The sequence below is a fragment of the Lissotriton helveticus genome, chromosome 1_1 (assembly GCF_964261635.1).
Source record: "Lissotriton helveticus chromosome 1_1, aLisHel1.1, whole genome shotgun sequence".
Taxonomy (NCBI): domain Eukaryota; kingdom Metazoa; phylum Chordata; class Amphibia; order Caudata; family Salamandridae; genus Lissotriton; species Lissotriton helveticus.
Genome location: NC_136057.1, coordinates 1,446,817,460 through 1,446,839,850, shown reverse-complemented (window position 1 = coordinate 1,446,839,850; position 22,391 = coordinate 1,446,817,460). Strand labels below are relative to the sequence as shown.

Here is a 22,391-nt window from a genome sequence, read left to right as displayed (position 1 = left end):
TGCGACTGCGGATGTGGGAACCTGGCGGCAAAGTACTGGCATTTTGCGTTTTCGCTTGTGGCAAACGGATGTATTTCCGGTTGTCCCTACTGCCGGAAGAATGGTTGGAGCAGATTGGGGTGAATCTCCCATTCGTGCATCTGTTGACTGTGCCTGCTGAGCAGGTCGGCTATTTGATTGTCCTTGCCTGGGAGGTGTTCTGCCATGAGAAACATGTTCCTCTGAATGGCCCATTTCCACACACTCTGAGCCAGGTGCAACAGCTGTGGGGAATGTGTTCCTCCCTGTTTTTGAATATAATACATAGCTGTCATGTTGTCCGTCCGGATCAACACAGTCTTGTTGCATAAGTGTTTCTTGAACGGTTTTAGGGCTAGAAAGACCGCCATCAACTCTAGTAGGTTGATGTGCATCTTTTTCTGTTGTATAGTCCATAGTCCCTGGACTGTGTAATGCAGGACATGGGCTCCCCAGCCTAGCAGGGATGCGTCCGCCGTTATCACTATTTGTGGGACAGGCTCCTGGAACAGTCGTCCTTTGCAAAGGTTTTGTGGATTCCACCAATGCAGAGAGTTGTATGCCCGACTGGTCACCAACACTAGGTCTTTTAATTGTCCCTGAGCCTGGTTCCACTGCCTTGCTAGGCACTCCTGGAGCAGACGCATGTGTAGTCTGGCATGAGGGACTATGAATATGCACGAACACTGGACAGGCTGTGTGGTTTGTGGGTTTTTGGTGGAATTTCTAGTTGAAGTACTGGACAGTGTAGCCTGTGGATATAGGCTGATTATCGGTCTTTAAATTCTCTCTTAAGTGTCTTGCAGGTCTGCAATTTTTTGATGACTTAAGCGATTATTTTTGATTGCTCCGGGGTCCACGCACATGGGCCGGACTATTCACTAGATTATGACTATAACAGATCCCCTACTACAGAATAGGTTTTGTCATGATAAAAGGGGATCTGTTAGGAGCAAGTAGAGGATAGAGCTGGTGTTTTGTTTGAACAGGGAAAGTGTATCTGAATACATTAAAGTTATGGATAATGTGGCTTTGTATTGTGTTGGTGGTATATGGCAGTCATGCTTTGTGTGAGAATGCATATGCCTTAGTGTTGTAGTGGAGGTATAATTGTGTGTATGTGGGGTTTTGTAGTGGTTCAATACACATTGAAATCTGTATGAGGTTTCTTTGTGGTGCATGAGTAGAATGCCTTTGCTGATATTGTGTTTGGATGTTGGTGGATGTAGAGGACTTAAGGTGGCATCTCTTAAGTGGAAATTGGGCAACATCTCTTGCCCTGTGCCAGACCCAAACAGGCAACTACCTTTGTCCTCTCCACCCAGCCCAACAGGCAACTGCCCTGGTCATCTCCACACTTAGCCTCAACGCCCGGGCTGAGTTGCCCTTAGCCCTTTGCTTAAAATTACCCTATAGGTCAATAGAACGCTAGCCCTAAACCCCAGAGCCAATGGACTACCTGGCCCTATCAAGCAATCACAGCCCTAGCCCTAATAGCCAATCAAAGAAAAAGCCATAATTCCCAAGTACAATAGGAAACTCTAGGCATAGTAGCCAAACAGAACCCTAGTCCAAACAGCCCATACAGCAACCACTCTAACAAGAACACATTAAGCACTTGTAGATCACATAGCACCAAGCTTTTAGTTGACATCCACAAAATTATTACACAACATTCATGCCATCTGAGCACGCTCATAAGCACGAAATACATCAAAGTTGAATAGTAGTAAAGTAATTACACTACTAGGACCTTGGGACCTGCCCTGCTACTTACCCAAAAGCGTGAAAGATAGTTAGGCAAATTTTTCTCCGAGGTCTATTATTAACCTGCAGCCCCCATGCTACAAGCATGGCATGGCTTTCTGCAATGTTACCATCATGATTTTCTTGAACCTAAGGTGTGCAGATCTAGAATAGGTCTGAGGGTCATGTCCACCATTGGTACCTGAAAAATACATTGAGTACATTCCTTGTCCAGTCGGTAGCCATGGTACATTTTCGATTTCATTTTTGTGGAGAAGGTCCATTACCTCATGCAGTAGGTGCACTCCCTTTTCCTTGCAGCAAGGTCTAGACCATACCCTTATGTTTTAATGTATTCTTCACAGTTCTATGAACTACATATGCTGTATTATGTTCAAAATCCACTTTTCGGAGGTAATTTTTCACCATTCTGAGAATTCCTCCAGTTCGGGCCCCTACCGGTGTTCTGTGCAAGTGAACCAGTGGCAAAGTCACTTCAACTTGCGTGTCTTTCCTCTTTGTGGTGTTTCCGCCCCTGGCCCTCCCTCAAAAGGGCTATTTTTGCAAGCTGGGTTATTACCACTGTGGTGTTTGCGGGTGGGAAGACCGAATCACAGAAAGCACGCTTTGTGTGCATCATTCACGCAGTGCAATACAACAATATTGTGAATGTGTGTCTGTATATGTGTGCGTGTTCATTTAAGTATATGCACAGTATATGCACACATGTGGGCTTGTTTGGGTGTGTTTGCATGTGGTGGCACATATATGGGCATGCGTGCATCCATATGTGTGTGCATAAGTTTGTGGGAGTGCAAGGGTATATGTGTGTGCAGATGTGGGCATGCATCTGTGTCTCTGCATGTGTGCGCACATGTGTGGGTGTGCATGTGTGTTAATTTGTGTGTCTGTATATGTGTATGCCTATGCATGTGTGTGTGGAACAAAATCAATTGGTAATTATCCTTACTAAGCAAAACATGCAAATCAAATTAAAAGTATCAGCTGTGTTTACGCAACCGGCTTGTACAGAAGAAAGCATAAAGTCGGGGCTGTATGGTCCCAGGAGACCAGTCTCAGAGAAATGTTGACAAGCGAGGGAAGGGAAGCTTTGAGGGCATACTCATACTGCCACTCTGCCCCACATAGGTCTGGCATTTGAACTGGTTGCTATGGAGTAAAACGGCTTCCCTTGAAATATTAGAGAAGCCAGCCGGACGTGAGAAGTGCAGGACTGTCCCCGTTCTGCCTGCTTTTTAAAACCACACATTTTACAGCCTACCCACCAACGTCTATGTCTCTTTTAGCCCTAGAATAATCTTCGTGGGAGTTGTTTGAAGTGTCGACATTTGAAAGTGAAAAGTATTTCTCTAAAAAGGTAGTCACCTTATTGTGAAAATTTTGGTCTTAAATAAAGTACAAACAAAGCTTAATTTTCTAAAATTCATGTGGATCTCCTTTTTGAATCGGGAGTCCAGTATTGGTCATTGTTGCTCAATAAATGTCTTACACTCCCTCTGTGTTTAGACCTAAGGCTGCTCGCCCACAACACCACTAATATAGCACTTTGGGTTTTACATTTCGCCCTGTACACTGTTGGGGAACCCCTGAACTCTGTGCACAGTATAACCACCTAGTGGCATACCATATACAGACTACAGAGCTTGCTACCTACACACCAGACCACTGATTAACAGTTGGCACAGTGTTAGAGAGCAGGCGAGTAGAGAAACAAACAGGAAAGGAAGAAAAAAAAACAAAGGAGAGAGGGGGTTAGGAAGCCAAGAACAGGAAAGGCATGATGGGACACCCCAGCTTCTGCACCTCAAACTAAAAAGGTCTATCTCCACCCAAGTAGCAGCCGAAGTATAGTGGCACTATTTTCTGCAATGTTCTCACTTTAAAGTGAGTTTCTATAGCGTAGGGTTTTAAGTTGAATATAAATTAGCAGCCTAAATAAAAACGTAAAAACTGCAAAGCTGCCTACAAAAGGTAAGTGATCCCTACCAAAATGTTTTCTAATTGAAAACAGATTTTCTAAACATTTACTGAACCAGCACATGCACAGCAATATTACACTGTTTCTGAACTCAGAGACAAATTAAGACAGAAAAGAAAAGTACATTTGTAACGTTCTCAAAAAACAAATGCAGAGCATCATGTGGCTTCAGTTAAAACTGAAAAGGTAAACTAAAGGAAACAAACTTGTCGTTTTAATGCTAAGAGATCTTTGCTTCTAAGAGCTGAAACATCAACTGCCTGAAATCGCAATGCATTCTGGTTTAGTGAAGCACCTTGATTCCTTAAGAGCAGTGTTGAAAACTCTTGTTCATGAAGTATAAAGTCGCTATGAAAAATCTGTTTTGTAGTGCCATTTAATAACAATTGCCTTTAGGTAGGTTTTAGTTAGAGGATTAATCACAAAAATATAAAACAGCTACTGGTATGTAGCATACTATTAGCTCTTTGATCCCACAACAAGGTGAAGGGGGTAGAGGGAGAGGCACAGTGCTGTATCGCAAAACCAGGACCCGGAGCAGGGTTGATACTCCAGCTACCAGAGACCAGTGGGCCAAGTGGGGCAGGAAGACAACACCCCCAGCACCTGACCGGCAGCACCCGCAGCAGCTATTTAACACCTCGCGCCTCCCGCTTCCCTGGAGATGCATCGCAAAACCGGGACCCAGAGCGGAATTGATACTCCAGCTACCAGAGACCAGTGGGCCAAGCGGGGCAGGAAGACCACGCCCTCAGCACCTGAACGGCAGCAGCAGCTATTTAACACCTCGCGCCTCCCGCTTCGCAGGACGCGCGTGGGCCGGGTGAAACCCGGGCCAAGGGAGGGCCCGTTTAAGCCCGTGCGCCCGGAGGAGACCGGACCGGGCCCACCCTCTAACGCCTATCTACGGAGCTGTAAGTATTTTGAGATCTTATATTGTACAGCCCGAAGGGGTATGAAAACGACAACGGTAGGGCATGTAGCCGGGACATTGGACCAATTTATCTTGCGGACATCTTCCGTTTTGGAACATGAACTAGCTATAACGGAACGCCGTCTTTCTTTGGACCCGGCATTTTCCAAGAGATCCTCATTGGGCCCCTTGGCTCAAGCATGTACACCAGAATACACCCAACAAAAGGTTGCTACGGTGGGGTCTCCTGGAGGGTTAAAACCACCTACTAGAAACCTGACAAATAAGGCAGATTTGAATGAACGGCTGTCGTTTAACCAGGATTTAAACAAGGTAGCTCCTGCTGTAGAAGAGTTTACAACCTCTTCTGAGTCACATGCCCACAAAGAAGGAGCCATCCCCAAAAAGGAAGCGGACGGGTGCACCCCTACGGGGTAGAAAGCCCAAGCAGTCAAAACCTAATAATTCTAGGGAAATATCTACTGTGGAGCCGATTGAGAAAGTCTCTCCCAGTGAGTGATTTTGTCGAAGTCGTTAATATTACACCTATAACTTCCCCAAATGAAGATTCGTTGCTGAAAAAATTGAGTATGATCATTTTTGCAGCGTGAATCTTTCTGGATTCACTTTGCTGTGCATATTCCGCAATCTGGTGGTTGGGTCCGGAATCAGTCTTTTTTCTCTTTTTTTTTTTACTTTCGTAGCACAGGTGGGCGTCGACATCCCACCATTTGGTGTACCTTCGGTGACGTCGGCGTGCTTCCGGCAGAAGCTACCACCCTTGGGCGCCATCTTCAGATTCTTTTTTCCGCCGTTGGGTCTGGATCGTCGCGTGAAGCTCCAGAAGTTTTGGAGGAGAAAAGGAAGAAATACAGCAACTCTTCGATGGTAAAAACCTGAGAACATTGGGAGAAGAGGACCATCAGAGAAGAGACGACGAAGAAAGGAAAGAACCTCGAGATCTTCGACGTCCTTGGAGGAATGCGCACACAGGGGGCCCCCTGAGCGCAGCGATGTACAAGACACCCTTTAAATTCTGCAAAAACTGCCACCACAAGTTCGCGCAGAAGGACCAGCACCCGGTTTGCAACCTCTGCCTGCCAATCGACCACGAGAGCAGAGACTGCAACGCCTGCTCCGCCTTCCAGCCGAAGACACTCTGAGTTAGAGAGAGACAGAGGGCAGCTCACCACACGATGCAGGGCAAGGGCCAGGCCCCGATGCTTTACGAACTGGGCCTCTCCACCGACGACGAGGACAACATCGCCGAAGGTCCAGATGACTTCATGGTCGCAGAGACCGATAAGAAAACGCCTGACAAGGTAGGAGAGTCTACGACCCCGAAAACGCCCACAGGGCCTCGAAAGCCAGAGGCAGACTCTCGAAAGTTAGAGCCCAGAGCCTCGAAAGGAGCACCGGCGCCAAAAACTTCGACGACCGAAGCTGCATCCTCCGAAAAAGAGCCCAGCGGATCCTTCGAGAAGGACTCCCGGAGGCCGAAGACCAGCGAAAATCAAAGGTCGTCGAAGCAAGCCCCCGAAAAAGGGTCTTCGACTTCGAAGGAAAAGGAGCCGAAGAAAGCTTCGACGTCGACGACGCCGTCGAAAAGAGCAGCCGAAATGCTAGACGACGAGCAGGCCGCTGAGATGCAGAGAAAGAAAAGAAGGCTCGAGGCCGAAATGGAGAACATCCTTCAGAGAAAGAAGGACTTCGATGAAAAGATGAGAAGTTACAGGATCCCCTCGAAGCCGGCAACTGCCGTCGCTGAGGTGCAGGAGCACGAGGAGTTCGACGTCGAAGAGCCGCCGAAAACTCCAGAGCCCTCAGAGCACAAAGAGGAAGAAGACCTCTATTACACAGAAGGGGATTACAGAGAGCAGCAGTCAAGCTACGGCTCAGGTTCCTCGACGGACCAAGACCAGGAATGGCAGGACATAGAGGCCGAAAACCCGGAGGAGGCTGTGGAGACATACCCCTCGAGGCCTTCGCCACCGGATGACATTGGGGCATACAATGACGTGGTCAGGAAGGCTGCAGCAGCTTATGGAGTTAAGCTGGAAGAGGAGAAGCCAAAAGCAGATTTCCTGCTGGAAACATTGCTCCCCGCGCAGACAAGAAGCCAGTTCTTGCCCATGCTAAAGAGTATCACAGACCAGGGGAAGGAAGCCTTCAAGGACCCGGCTACATGCAGATCAGTAACGCCGAGGACGGAGAAGAAATACAAATTCTCCTCCCAAGACCCACCTTACATCAAGGGATCCGTCACACCAGATTCAATAATCGCGGCAACGGCCAGAAAAAGGGCAGACGTCCCAACAACATCTGGACCTCCACCTGACAAGGAAAGCAGGAGGATGGATCTAACTGGCAGGAAAATAGAGAGGAACACCGCAACACACTGGCGGATGGCGAACTCCAACGCCCTCCTGAATAGACATCAATACCAGCATTGGGATGAGATGGGCCAATTGCTCAAGCACCTCCCGGAACAATACCGTGAGAGGGCATCACACCGTGTGGAAGAGGGGAAAAGCATTGCTAACTCGTGCCTGAAGACAGCCTTGGATGGGGCTGAAACATCCAGCAGACTGATGGCTATAGGCATCACAGAGAGAAGGCAAGCCTGGCTCAGGATCTCAGGCTTCAAAGCTGAGGTTCAGAACAACATCCTGAACACACCCTTCAACGGTGAAACACTGTTCGGAGCCCCAGTTGATGAGAAGCTCACCCAACTGAAGGACAACGAGACGGCAAGGTCCATGGGGGCCCTGCAATTCAGAGGGATGAGAAGGGGCACTCCTACACGGAGGCCAAACGGCAGGGGTGGAAACCAGCAAGGGAAATCACACCAGGCATTCCACCAGGGGCAACAGAGTGACAGCCAAGGTCACCAGGGCCAGCAGAGGCAAAACTGGAACTACCGGAACAGGGGCCAGTCCTTTCGATCAAGAGGGAACGGACGGGGCCAGAGAAGGAGAGGCGGTGATGAACCCCCCTCTCAGTGACTGCTCACGGGAAAAGGTGCCCACCCACTCAAACCCTCCGAGGGAAGAGCACGGAACAAAAAAGAGGAGAGGGCTACACGGACAAGACACAAGGGAACATGTAACACCAGTAGGAGGCAGGCTAAGATTGTTTCTCCAGGCGTGGAGAAAAATAACCACAGACAAGTGGATACTCAACATTATGCAGTTCGGATACTGCATAGATTTGGAAAAGAGACCACCAAACAGAAAGCCGAAGAAAAGAGAGCACTCGGGAAGAGAGCTGCGATTACTCCAAGAGGAAGCTCAAGAACTCCTCCTCAAAGCGGCCATCGAACGGGTTCCATTCAAAGAACGGAACAAGGGAGTGTACTCAAACTACTTTCTGGTGCCAAAAGTGGACGAAAGCCTAAGACCCATCCTGGACCTACGGTTCCTAAACAAATATGTAAAGACTCAAAAATTCAAGATGACGTCCCTACAGGAGGTCATCCCGCAGATAAAGGCCGGGGACTTCTTGTCCACCATAGACCTCAAAGATGCGTACCTGCACATACCCATGAACAGGCAGCACAAGCACATGCTAAGATTCACAGTGAACAAGGATCACTACCAATTCACAACCCTGGCATTCGGCCTAAAGTCCGCATCAAGGGTGTTCACCAAATGCCTCGCGGCAGTGGCCGCACATCTGCGAAGGAAGGGGATACACGTGTACCCCTACCTCGACGACTGGCTCGTAAAGGCAAGCTCGTTGTCAGGGTTTTGCAAATCGCATCCACCTATGTTCCCAAATCTGGGAATTGTGCGAGGACAATAGTGAAGCCCTGTCGGGTTAATGTTTGGTACCCGTGTATTACTAAATAGGTTCCTTTCAGTACTATGTAAATAGGTTCAGGTAATAGTGAGTGTTCTGTCCCTCCCAAGATGGCCGCCGCTGTGGCCATAGAAGCAACCTGGAAGTTAGTACGTGAGGGCTAGTTGATATGCGCCTCGCGCTGCTTTCAAACTGCGCACTTCAACTGTTCGGGTTTCTGATGTAGCAGCTAGTGTTCGAAGCTCCGTGTCTACATTCACGACAGGAGTTATCAGAGTTAGTTTAGTAATCCCTTTGAGTCCGCTCGATGTGGCTACTCGCTGAGAGAGTGGAATATCCTTGAAAGTCACATTTAAGTTTAGTAGTCAATAGTTGTTATTAGTCCCTGAAGGAAGGATCTTCCGTCGGCTGCAGTGACTGAGTCTACGGTCCTCTTCATCCGCTGTCGTCGTGGGAGCCAGTTTCGTTTCGCTGAAGTTCGACAGGATATCTCAGCGGAAGGTTCCACGGACTCCATTGACTTCTCGCGGAGAGTTGTGAGAGGAACAGTAAGCCAGTGGCTTTTACCTCCCCCCTCTTGCCAGCAAACAAGATACTGAGTAACTATTCCCTTCTTGCGCTTTTCCTGTTTTCTCCTTTCCCCCTTCTCTCCTCCCTTGTACCCTTTTGCGCGCAGAAGACAACTCAGCAGTGAGAATCCTACGAGCCACATGTTTGCATCAAGACTCTAACAGAACCCCAGTTGGGGCTAGTACAGAGAGCTTACAGGTAATTAGTGGGAGTATTAGTTAAGTAGGTCATAAATCATTGGCAAGGTCCCACAGTAATGTTAGTTTCTATCTCACAGGCATGAAGCTCCCTGAATGTTACTACACACCCTCATGAAGAGTAGCAATACCTTTGGGAACCACTGGTAGGATAAGATTTGATTATTTCATAGAGTGAGAATATTGGTAGGTGGTTGTTGTTGTTTATTCTTTTCCCCCTCATTCTGTGTATTAGGCACCCACAGTGACCAACGCCAAGGTCAAGACTGAGCTACCATATCGGTGAAGGTGCCAGAAGTTCTCAAGGTGTCTCTTCTCTGTCCACTTCCCCTTTTCCCTTCTGCTAGCGGATTTGCCCTTGAGGCGAAGACACTGGTGGGAGGGTGATTGGGTCAAGCATCGTACTGCCTCTGTGAAGTAATTGGAGCCTCATGACAGATTGAAGTGCCCAAGTATTCACTTCGCCCGGGCAGTATGGCTGAGGGCTTAAACCTAAAGGATCTGGGAGACATTTTAGTGGGAATCCAGAGAGAGATAGGAGCTGTAAGGGAGGAAAATAAAAGTTTAAAATTAGAACTAGAGGCTTCTCGACAAGAAAATCGAGTTTAGGCTCAGAAGATGGATGGTTTAGTTATGGGAAATCCAGTTCAGGTTCCTTCCACGTCTAACACCAGTACCGCAAGTTCAGATCCTAAGTCAGTTGCTCAGGTTATCCACTCCGTCTCTCCTTTAATTCCTCTAGCAGCTCCCGAGCGGTTTTCTGGGGATCCACAAAAGGCACAACTCTTTTTAACTCAATGTTCTCTGCACTTTATGTGCCGCTCAACCCTTTTTCCCCGATGCTCAATCTAGAGTAGCATTTATTTTATCCTATCTCAGTGGGGATGCTGCCAATTGGGCGATGCCTTTGGTGAGTGAAGATGACCCAATCCTTTGTGATTTCGCTAAATTTAAATCCGAGTTCCTCAGAATTTTTGACAGGAGGAGGATTTCTCAGGCCACTGATAATGAGTTGCTGGAATTGCGGCAGGGTTCTAAAGATTTGATCTCATACCTGACGCAATTTAACAAGTTAATAGTGGAAACCAACTGGCCAGAGGAGAAACGGGCAGCTTTATTTTATCGAGGCCTAAGAGATGAGATCAAGGACACATTGGCACAAGTTCCGAATCGGCATACTGAGTTGTCAGCGTTGGTGGATTTAGTTTTGGAAATGGATTTTCGCAACTCTGAGCGAAAGGGAGAGAAGAGGAAAGATTGGAGAGTTAACTTTCCCCGGTTTGATCGGGATCGGACCGCGAAAGGTACCGGAGGGAGTAATGAGACAGAACCCATGCAAATTGGAGCAGTTCGAGGTCCATTAAGTAAAGAGGAGAAGGAACAGAGGCGTTTGAAGAAATTGTGTCTATACTGTGGAGCATATGGCCACTTTGTGAAGGAATGCCTAAAGCGCCCAAAATTACCTTTTAAGGGAAACGAGGTGAGCCATCAGTAGGCGGAGTCGCTCTGGTGGTGCAGGAGAAAAAGACGACTCCGGAATCTCATCTAATCCTTAATACCCTACAGTCGAGTATTCCGCATGTAATCCTTCATATGACATTAAAATTCTGTGAACAGCAGATTTCAGGAGTGGCTATTATGTTGGACTCTTGGGCCACAGGAAATTTTTGTGACATTAAGTATGCCCGAAGCATGGGAATTCAAGCCATTAAGAAGGAAAGACCAGAACCTGTCAGAGCCGTAGATGGAACAAATTTGTCGTCTGAGTCATACTGAAAGTTTGGAGCTGATTCAAGCGGATGGGCATAGAGAAGTGTTGCAATTCAATTTAATAGACTCCCCCCAATTCCAATTGATCCTGGGGATACCTTGGCTGGCTACACACAATCCGACAATTGACTGGGAGAATCAAACAGTCAGTATGCAGTCAAGCTTCTGTCTGGAACATTGTTATGGGCACCAAGAAAATTCAGTGGAGCCATCTCCCGCATCTTTACTATCTTTTGGAGGTCAGTCAATTTGTGTAATTGATTCTGGAGAAATTCCCCCGTAATATCAGGATTTGAAAATGGTTTTCAGTGAGCAGGAAGCAGAGGTGTTACCACCACATCGTTCTTACGACTGTACTATTGATCTGGTTCCAGGAGCTGCACTTCCTTGCAGTCGGATATATGCCCTAACCGAAGCTGAGAACAACCACCTCAAGGAGTATCTTGACCGTATTCTAGCCAATGGGTTCATTAGACCTTCGCAGTCTCCGGTATCCTCGCCGCTCTTTTTCATCCCAAAGAAGCAAGAGGGAAGTCTGAGAACTTGTATCGATTACCGTGCTCTGAACTTAGTCACAATCAAGAATCGATACCCCCTGCCTTTAATTTCCGTTCTTCTGGATCAAATTAAAGAAGCTCAGATTTTCACCAAGCTTGATTTACGTGGGGCGTACCATTTGGTGAGGATGAAAGAGGGACACGAGTGGAAGACCGCATTTCGTACCAAATTTGGCCTCTTCGAATACTGTGTGATGCCCTTTGGGTTGTGTAACGCACCTGCTGTGTTTCAACACTTCATTAATGACATTTTGAGTGATTTGATTGACAAAGTGGCTATTGTCTATTTGGATGATATCTTGATCTACTCTCAGAATACACAGGACCATCCAAAGCATGTCAGAATGGTGTTGGAACGTTAAAGAACACATCATTTATATGTAAAATTGGAAAAGTGTGTTTTTCATGCCACTACAGTGGAGTTTCTAGGATTCGTCCTCTCGCCACATGGAATCACTATGGATCAAGGAAAAGTGCAAGCAGTGAAAAATTGTCCCGAACCACAATGTCAAGGAGATGCAGCGATTTCTGGGATTCGCTAATTTCTATCGGCGCTTCATTCAGAGTTTTTCACAATTGATCGCCCCTATTACTCGATTACTAAAGAAAGGGGTAAGGTTCGAGTGGACCAGAGAGGCTGCTCAGGCATTTTTTCATCTCAAAGAAAGATTTGTGTCCGCACCAATTCTGTTGCATGCCAATCCAGAAGAACCTTTCTTTGTAGAAGCAGATGCGTCGGATCAGGCAATCTGAGGTGTTCTCTCCCAACGACATTTGAAAACTGGTCAGCTGCATCCGGTGGCGTATCGATCCCGAAAATTAAATCCAGCTGAACTGAACTACACGATCGCAGAAAAAGAATTGTTGGCGGTAAAGGATGCCTTTGAGGATTGGAGGCATTATCTGCTGGAGGCTAAGCATACTGTGACCGTGTTTACTGATCACAAGAATCTACAATTCTTGAAATCTGCGAAGACCATAACTCCTCGACAGCTATGCTGGTCCCTGTACTTTGCAGATTTTGATTTTGTGCTCACATTTCGCCCTGGAACAAAGAATGGAAAGGCGGATGCACTTTACCGTTTGAATACGGAAGATTTTGAACATCCTGTTGAACCTCAACCTATCATTCCCAATACTAAGATCATTTGTGCTCTTTCTTTGAGCAGCTTTCAAGAAGAAGTTCAGAAAAGTTTATCTAAAGAAGAAATCCTGAAGTGGGTTCAATCGGGTGAGGAGAGAGTGTTAAACCAGCAATTACCTTACTTTAAAGGGGCCTTGTATCTTCCTACAATCGCACTTCAACAAAGAGCCTTGAAAAGTTGCCATGATCATCCTTTGGCAGGCCATAAAGGAGTTTCTAAGACCATGGATTTAGTTCAGCGCTATTTTTGGTGGCCTGGGTTGTCCTCTCATGTCAAACAATATGTACAGTCCTGTGAATTGTGTGCCAGGAGTAAACCTAGTCGGCAGGCCCCACAGGGGTTTTTACAACCGCTCCCTACTCCGACTCATCCGTGGCATACAGTATCCATGGATCTGATTGTAGATTTACCACTTAGTAAGGGGTTCGATACTATTTTGGGGATTGTGGATACTTTCACCAAGATGAGCCACTTTATTGCTATGTCTGGTACCCCAACTGCTCCTGAGCTAGCACAAGCATTTAGCGAGAATATTGTAAAACTACATGGGGTCCCCAAGATAGTGGTCTCAGATCGAGGTCCTCAGTTTATTTCCCGTTTCTGGCAAGCCTATCTCAAGGGTTTGGGGATTGAGAGTAGATTGTCTACCAGTTATCATCCTGAATCGGACGGACAGACGGAGAGAATTAACCAAGAATTAGAACAATATCTCCGTTTGTTTCTCCTTGAGCGGGGTGGTGAGTGGTCAGATCAATTGTGGATGGCAGAGTTTGCTAGTAATAACGCTAAGAGTGTTTCTACGGGTTACTCGCCATTTTATTTGAATTCTGGCCGTCATCCCAATCCATTCTGCACTCAGGAAGATTTAGAAGTCCCAGCAGTTAAGACCATGTTGACCGATATGGCTGCATTACATAAATCTGCAGAGGAAAATTTGATAAAAGCCAAGCAATCTTACAAGAAGAGTGCAGACAGACATAGAAAGCCCGCTCCGCATTATCAAGTAGGAGATCAGGTGTGGCTCTCTACAAAAAACCTCCATTTAAAAGGGAATAGGAAATTCCAACCAAGATTTGTGGGTCCCTATTCAGTTGAGCAGGTCTTGGGTCCAGTGACAGTGAGATTAAAGTTACCAGCTACGTTAGGGATCCATCCAGTCTTTCATGTCTCTTTATTAAAAAAGATTAAATCACACATGAGGTTGGGTAAACCACCAGAACCCCTAGTTATTTCTGGCCACCCTGAGTACGAGGTTCATGACATTCTGGACTCTAAAATCAAAAGAGGAAGACTATTTTATCTGGTGGATTGGAAGGGGTACGGTCCTGAGGAAAGGTCGTGGGAGCCTGTATCCCAAATTCACGCTCCACAACTCATTAAGAGATTCCATGCACGGAAACCTCTCAAACCTGGACCGATGAATCGGTCTTTGAGAGGGGGTACTGTCAGGGTTTTGCAAATCGCATCCACCTATGTTCCCAAATCTGGGAATTGTGCGAGGACAATAGTGAAGCCCTGTCGGGTTAATGTTTGGTACCCGTGTATTACTAAATAGGTTCCTTTCAGTACTATGTAATAGGTAATAGTGAGTGTTCTGTCCCTCCCAAGATGGCCGCCGCTGTGGCCATAGAAGCAACCTGGAAGTTAGTACGTGAGGGCTAGTTGATATGCGCCTCGCGCTGCTTTCAAACTGCGCACTTCAACTGTTCGGGTTTCTGAGGTAGCAGCTAGTGTTCGAAGCTCCGTGTCTACATTCACGACAGGAGTTATCAGAGTTAGTTTAGTAATCCCTTTGAGTCCGCTCGATGTGGCTACTCGCCGAGAGAGTGGAATATCCTTGAAAGTCACATTTAAGTTTAGTAGTCAATAGTTATTAGTCCCTGAAGGAAGGATCTTCCGTCGGCTGCAGTGACTGAGTCTACGGTCCTCTTCATCCGCTGTCGTCGTGGGAGCCAGTTTCGTTTCGCTGAAGTTCGACAGGATATCTCAGCGGAAGGTTCCACGGACTCCATTGACTTCTCGCGGAGAGTTGTGAGAGGAACAGTAAGCCATTGGCTTTTCCCTCCCCCTCTTGCCAGCAAACCAGATACTGAGTAACTATTCCCTTCTTGCGCTTTTCCTGTTTTCTCCTTTCCCCCTTCTCTCCTCCCCTGTACCCTTTTGCGCGCAGAAGACAACTCAGCAGTGAGAATCCTACGAGCCACATGTTTGCATCAAGACTCTAACAGAACCCCAGTTGGGGCTAGTACAGAGAGCTTACAGGTAATTAGTGGGAGTATTAGTTAAGTAGGTCATAAATCATTGGCAAGGTCCCACAGTAATGTTAGTTTCTATCTCACAGGCATGAAGCTCCCTGAATGTTACTACACACCCTCATGAAAAGTAGCAATACCTTTGGGAACCATTGGTAGGATAAGATTTGATTATTTCATAGAGTGAGAATATTGGTAGGTGGTTGTTGTTGTTTATTCTTTTCCCCCTCATTCTGTGTATTAGGCACCCACAGTGACCAACGCCAAGGTCAAGACTGAGCTACCATATCGGTGAAGGTGCCAGAAGTTCTCAAGGTGTCTCTTCTCTGTCCACTTCCCCTTTTCCCTTCTGCTAGTGGATTTGCCCTTGAGGCGAAGACACTGGTGGGAGGGTGATTGGGTCAAGCATCGTACTGCCTCTGCGAAGTAATTGGAGCCTCATGACACTCATGCAAACAGGACATGCAAAGATCATGCAGAACAGGTCACAAGAATGCTAGCAAGCCTGGGTTTCTCCGTACACTGGGGAAAATGCTCCATGGAACCAGAGCAAGTGAAAATCTTCCTGGGAGCCCAAATCGACATCGTCCAATGCAGGGTGTTACCCAGGGAAAAGAGAACTCTCAGCCTACTGAGGGAGAAACGTCACTACCAGAAGGGGCGAGCTCTGACAGTGAGGACTGTGAGCAAGATCTTGGGGATGATGGCGTCATGCATACACCTGGTCCCCAATGTACGCCTACAAATGAGACCACTCCAAGAGTGGCTGCAACAGCAATGGTCAGAAGCTACAGGAAGTTGGGAGGATCTAGTGGTTGTAACGCACAGGGTGCAGGAAGAAATAAGGTGGTGGACCAAGGAAAGGATAACAGTAGGGAAACCTCTAACACCACCGGACCCAACAGTGACCATCACCACAGACGCATCCCAGAAGGGATGGGGCGCACACATGAACAGGCTCAAAAAGAGGGGTCTGTGGAGCCCTACAGATGCAGTCAGATACATCAATTACCTGGAACTGAAAACAGTGTTGCTAGCCCTCAAGGCCTTTCAGAAACACCTGTACAGCCAGAAGGTGCTGATACAAACAGACAACACCACAACAATGTTTTACATAAACTAACAGGGGGAACTCAATCATTCCCTCTGTCAAGCTTGGCACAGGAAATCTGGAGATGGGCAATACCACTCAAAATAGACCTGCTAGCCATACACCTGCCAGGTAGAGACAATGTAGAAGCGGATTGACTCAGCAGGCAGACATCAGCATCCCACGAGTGGGAACTCAATGTTCAGGAAACCGAGAGACCATTCAGGAGGTGGGGCACTCCGACAATAGACCTATTTGCAACACGTCGGAATGCAAAATGCCAATACTTTGCATCCAGGCAACCAGAGGCACCATCACAGGGGAATGCCCTATGGATAAGCTGGTCAAAAACATTTGCCTACGCTTTTACCCCCCCCCGATACCACTGATCCCCAGGGTTCTCAACAAATGCATGACGAGCAACATGACGCTCATCCTGGTGGTACCACAATGGGCCAGGCAGACCTGGTACTCGCAGGTAATGGAGATGGCGCAGGGCCCCCCCCCCCCCCACAAGTTCTCGAAAAGAAGAGACCTACTCTCCATGGAAAACGGAGAAGTTCTACACCCAGAGCCGGAGAGCCTCAACCTCTCAGCCTGGCTACTGAGGACTTAGAGTTCGCACATCTAAAATTACCAGAGAGCACCCTGAGGGTGCTGCGAGAGGGAAGAAGGCCCAGCACACGCAAGTGCTATGGGGAAAAATGGAAAAGATTCACTCAATGGTGTTGCAAGAAAAAACTCCATAGAAAACTGACCAGGGAATCTACGGTGCTAAGGTACCTCACGCACCTAATAAAAGCTAAGCTAAGCTCATCCTCGCTGAGGGTACACCTGGCAGCGATTGTGGCGTACACAAGAGGAGAAACTGGGAGAAGCTTCTTCACATCTCAAGTCGTAAAAAGATTCCTGGAAGGGGCTAAAAGAATAGCGCCACTAAAGAGAAGACCGCCACCAGCCTGGAACCTGAATGTGGTACTGACGGAGCTCATGAAAGCACCTTTCGAACCCATCGACAAAACATCACTGCAAATGCTAACAATGAATACGGCTTTTCTGGTAGCAATCACCTCGCTACGAAGGGTGAGCGAACTGCAGGCACTCACACTGCAGGAACCCTACATGCAGATACACAGTGACACGGTCGTGATGAGAACAGACCCACACTTCATGCCAAAGGTGGTGTCAAGGTTCCACATGAATCAGAGTATTCAGATTCCTAGCTTCTTCCAAAACCCCACTACAAGTGCTGAGAGGTCGCTCCACACTCTAGACGCAAGAAGGGCTGTGATGCACTACATTGAAAGGACGAAGGGACACAGGAAGACAAAACAGTTCTTCGTATCCTTCGCAAACAATTACATGGGTTAACCAGTGACTAAAAAGACCATAGCTCGATGGATCACACAGACAATACAATTCTGCCACAAACAAGTGGGCCAGGAACTAACAGGAGGGGCACAGGCCCACTCGACCAGGAAGAAAGGAGCAACAATCGCCTTTCTGGCCAACACACCAATTCAGGACATATGCCTGGCGGCAACATGGGCTTCAGTGAACACGTTCACTAAGCACTATTGCGTGGATGTACAGATGAACAAGGAAGCACAAGTAGGACAAAAGGTGCTTCAACATATATTCAACAACCAGCGCTCATCTTCCACCCAACCGCCACAAAGGTAACGAAAACCGCTACAAAATCTATGCACAGCATAGTGAATCCATAAAGATTCACGCTGCAAAACGAATAGTTTCTTACCTGTCGGTGTAGTTTTGCAGCTTGAAGATCTTTCTGGATTCACTATCGAACCCACCCGCCTCCGCCAGAAAGATAAGGCTGGAGAAGAGGGTGGAAACAGATAGAAAAGAAAGCAAGTTGAAGCTTACAAGATACGTGAAAAGATACGTGAGAAGAATTACGTTAAAAAAATTTTAAAAAACGATTAACAAACATAGCCATGGATTCACTACAAACACAGAAAAGAAAAAAGACAGAAAAAAGAATCCGAAGATGGCGCCCAAGGGTGGTAGCTTCCGCCGGAAGCACGCCGACGTCACCGAAGGTACACCAAATGGTGGGATGTCGACGCCCACCTGGGCTACGAAAAAAAAAGGAAAAAAAAGAGAAAAAGACTACGATTCCGAACCCAAACACCAGATTGCGGAATATGCACAGCATAGTGAATCCAGAAAGATCTTCAAGCTGCAAAACTACACCGACAGGTAAGAAACTATTCGATATCATCCATATTACAGACCCTAGAAGGAAGATTGACATTAATCGAACAAAGGCTAGTGAAAATAGAGGAACTAGCTAGGAAGAATATGGACTACACAAAACATATGACGGTCAACTAAGTACAAACCAGAGTATCAACTGCAGTAGACGGGCCCTTGCCAACTAACTCTATGCTCCCCAGCAATTGTCCCCCAAACCCCTCGGCTACTTCCATTCAACAACCAACAATTGATCGACCAAGTAACATTGGCAATAATGCTGCTGATGAATTACGACGTTCAGGAGTGGTAACGTAGAAAACCCCAGGCAGAGACCCTTTAAAACAATCAAAGGATGATCACTGTAAGCTTGATTTATCTCATATTGACTTACCTCCGGAAAGCGCCCCCCAACGTTGTTGTTCTAGCTGGGGTCCCCAAATTGGGCACTAACAGAACTGAATCGTATATGGAACTAAAAAATAAATCAATTCATTGGTTGAATAACAATAGACCATTGCCAAGGAATGTGCAAAGTCAAATTCTGTTTGCTGGAAGAGTGGGCTGGGTGGGACATAGACCCAAAGATGTGGACGGGGACTGTATAGTAATCAATTTTAAAGATTGCAGGGTAGTCGACCATGTTTGTAGGGGTTCTTTTAAGAGTTTAAACTCGACAATCCAATCACTGGAGTTAAGCTATTTTTACCCGCCACCTACCCTTCCCCCTACCCGTTCCCACCTTGGAAACTTCAGTGGATGGCAAGCCCAACATGCGAATAGGAGCAATGGAGAGGGAATGTGGGGAAGGTGGGGTAATGAGTATCAGCTAGGCGTCCCAGTAAGCAATAGGTATAGTGTATTGGATCAGGTAGACTGACCATTATCGTTCCCCCCACCACCACTACTCCCTATATTAGAGAAGCAGAGGACCAAAAAAAAAGGGGGGGGGGGGGACTGCTGGGGTAAAAGAATACCTAATGTCTAGAGAACAAGGTGTGAGTTATAATGGAATACTATCTCTGGATGATAGTGACGCAGAGGTTGGAACCAATGCCCAAGCGATATCAATGGATAAAACTGTTATATCTATTGATATCAGTTCAATCACAGAAGTATTATCTCCTTCATGCTCACACAGTAACCGAGTTGGTAGACTGGAGAGCAAGGGGCCTCGGTTAAACATGGGGAGCGGGCTGGTGGGCTCCAAAGGGGGTCTTAAGGTGCTGTCCTGGAAAACTGCGGGTCTTGCAGCTAAATTAGATCTACCGGAGTGGTGTGCTTTTGTTGACCTCCGTGGGATCTGCCTTTTCCAGGAGACTTGGGCTGTAAACCCTGTTCATATAATAGGGTATGTTAGATTTAATGAGCCAGCTATTAAGGGCCCAAAAGGTAGACCATCGGGGGGTTTGTGCATTTCGGTAGGAATACATCTTGGATTTACGGTGAAAAGAGTCAACACTAACAGTCCTGACTTAACTTGTATCCTACTGACCCATAAAAAATTTCAAAAACTGCCACTCATTAATATCTATTCGCGGCCAGCATGGTACGGTGGAACTTCCCAGACTTTGGATTCTTTGATTACCCTTTTGAATTCATTTTCGGGTGATGTTTTTATGATCGGTGGAGATTTTAACTGCCATTATGAACCCCTTAATGGTATCCCACCGATTACTACCGAATAAGATGAAATCTGGTTAGTCCCACCCCCAAACATATACCCAGTAAAGGGATGGTCCCCACTTGTACTACAAATGATCTCTCTCACCTATTTGTTTTCTATAAGGGCTTGTAATGGGCGTTTCCAGGGGGATAATCCAGGGCAATCAACCTACAGAGGACTGGGCCACGCATCAGTAATTGATTACCTTTAAGTCAGTATGGAATTGTGGCATTAAGTTCTAGACTTTAGTGTTACCCAGCGTACGGAAAGTGATCATAACCCTCCGATTATCGAGATGGATTTCTGTATGAATGATGTGGAACAAGGCCCTGAAAGCTCCCCAAGAAGGGATATTAGAATAGTAGGAGGAGGGAGGCGCATTCGATGGGCCACTATCAAACAATCTAGAGAAAATATGGCAAAAATGTACAAGAGTATAATCCCATTGCTAGAAAAGGCAAGCAGTGCCCAAGAAAATCTTCCTGAGAGCCGTGTTGGAGAAGATTTGGGTAGAATTAATCAGGAACTAGTTGCAACACTGGCGGATTTTTTTCATAATTCAAGGCCCATTAAGCCCAAATGTTTGGGTGATAGAAACCCCTGGTTTAACAGGGGCTGCAGGGATGTGAACCGTATTTTGCTTGCGGCTCTTAAACAAGGCAACAGGTTATGTGTTGCTGAAGCAAGGCTTGTTTATAAAAAAAATATTTTTAACGCAAAATCGGAGTGGGAAGCAGATCGTTGGCAGGCCATCCGGTCTGCCCTTGATGCGAAGGATTTGAGGACCTTCTGGAATCTAGTTCATACAGGGAAACCAGAGGGTAAGACTACCATTGACTTAAATATTCCTGCGGAAGCTTGGTGCTTATATTTTAAAGAACTATATTCAAATTCCTTAATTGAGGCAAGTGAACTCCCAGTAAGCCTCTTAACCCCAGACCCCATGTGGTGCATTCCACCTTGCACAACAGTAGAGGTTCAAATGGCTTTAACTAAGCTTCAATTGAACAAAGCACCTGGTTTAGACAGGATTCCCGGCGACCTCTACAGAGATGAACAGATGGTGTGGGTACCCTACCTCTTATAATTATTCAATGCAATTCTCCAGGGTCTACCAGTGCCCTGTACGTGGATGGGGGCGGAGATTATCCCCATCTACAAAAAGGGATCACCGCTGGAACCAGCTAATTATAGGCCTATTAGACTCATTGATGTCTCAGAAAATGTATGCAAGGGTCCAATTACAACGACTACAGGAATGAATTAGTGACAATAATATTTTGACTCCGCTACAAGCGAGTTTTAGGGCCAGAACATCAGCAATAGATCAACTATTCAGGCTCCAGGTACTCCACTGGAAGCCTGTTGTTTTGGAAGGGGGTTGCCTATACCTAACTTTCGGGGACCTGAAATCAGCATTTGATATGGTGGACCGAAACCAGCTATGGGGGTTCCACCATATCTATGCTACCAGTTCATACGACTCCACGAAGGGACATTTGCAAGAGTATGATTTGGCAAGAATGATCAACTCACAGCCCCGTTTCCGGTTGTGAAGGGGGTTAGGCAGGGTTGTGTGCTTGCCCCGACCCTCTTTTCCCTCTTCCTTAATGGGCTGATAGAAGATCTTCTTGATATCAAGGATATAGACTCCCCAAAACTGACCTTTCAAAGATTTCCCGCACTTATGTTTGCGGATGACACCCTGCTGCTCGCTAAGTTAGCTATGGGTATGCAGCGGGTGTTGAACCAGTTTACCCACTTTTGTAAAAAAAAAAAAAAAGGAGCCTAGTGGTTAACATCAATAAGACTAAGTACATGGTCTTCAATGCCAGCACCATTAATTGCCCCCACCCGATGATGGAGGGCAGACCCCTGGAAAGGGTACCCACTTTCGATTACTTGGGTTTATCTCGGAATTATAAAATGGGTTGGGGTCCCCAAAAGGCCAAGGCCAACTTAAAACTAACACAGGCCGTGAGGGGAATTTTAAAAGTTCAAAAAATTTGTGTTTTAAAAACTGTAAGACCACCGCTTGAAATATACAAAGTCCAAGCTAGGTCAGCTTCCCTATACGGGGCGGAACTATGGGGGCATACTTCATCAAATGATCTAATAATTACTGAAAATAACTTTATTAGGCAAATTATGACTCTGCCAAGAAACACAATATTAGTGCCGCTAAGGATGGACCTAAATATTCGTCCAATTGCGGATGCCATCGCTTCTCTCCCACTCCTCTATCGGCGGAGGTTATGAAGTGCCCCCGAGCTGGGGAGCTATAAGGAAGAATTAAAGGCGGTCATGGAATCTTTAGGGGCAGGCAGCATTCCTTGGTTATCATTTGTAAGGCACTCTTTTATCTTGATTGGCTTGGAGAACCTTTGGACTAATCCAGAGGTATCTTGTCCAGCCATTCCAAAGATAACTTTGGCAAATATGATAAAAGA

The 22,391-nt window shown here is 46.6% G+C and overlaps 1 protein-coding gene across 6 annotated transcripts in view; it reads right to left on the bottom strand.

Annotated features, from left to right (window-relative positions):
• Window positions 1-22,391, bottom strand: part of KMT2D (lysine methyltransferase 2D) — a 1,543,965-nt gene that overhangs the window by 995,569 nt on the left and 526,005 nt on the right. The window lies entirely within an intron of this gene.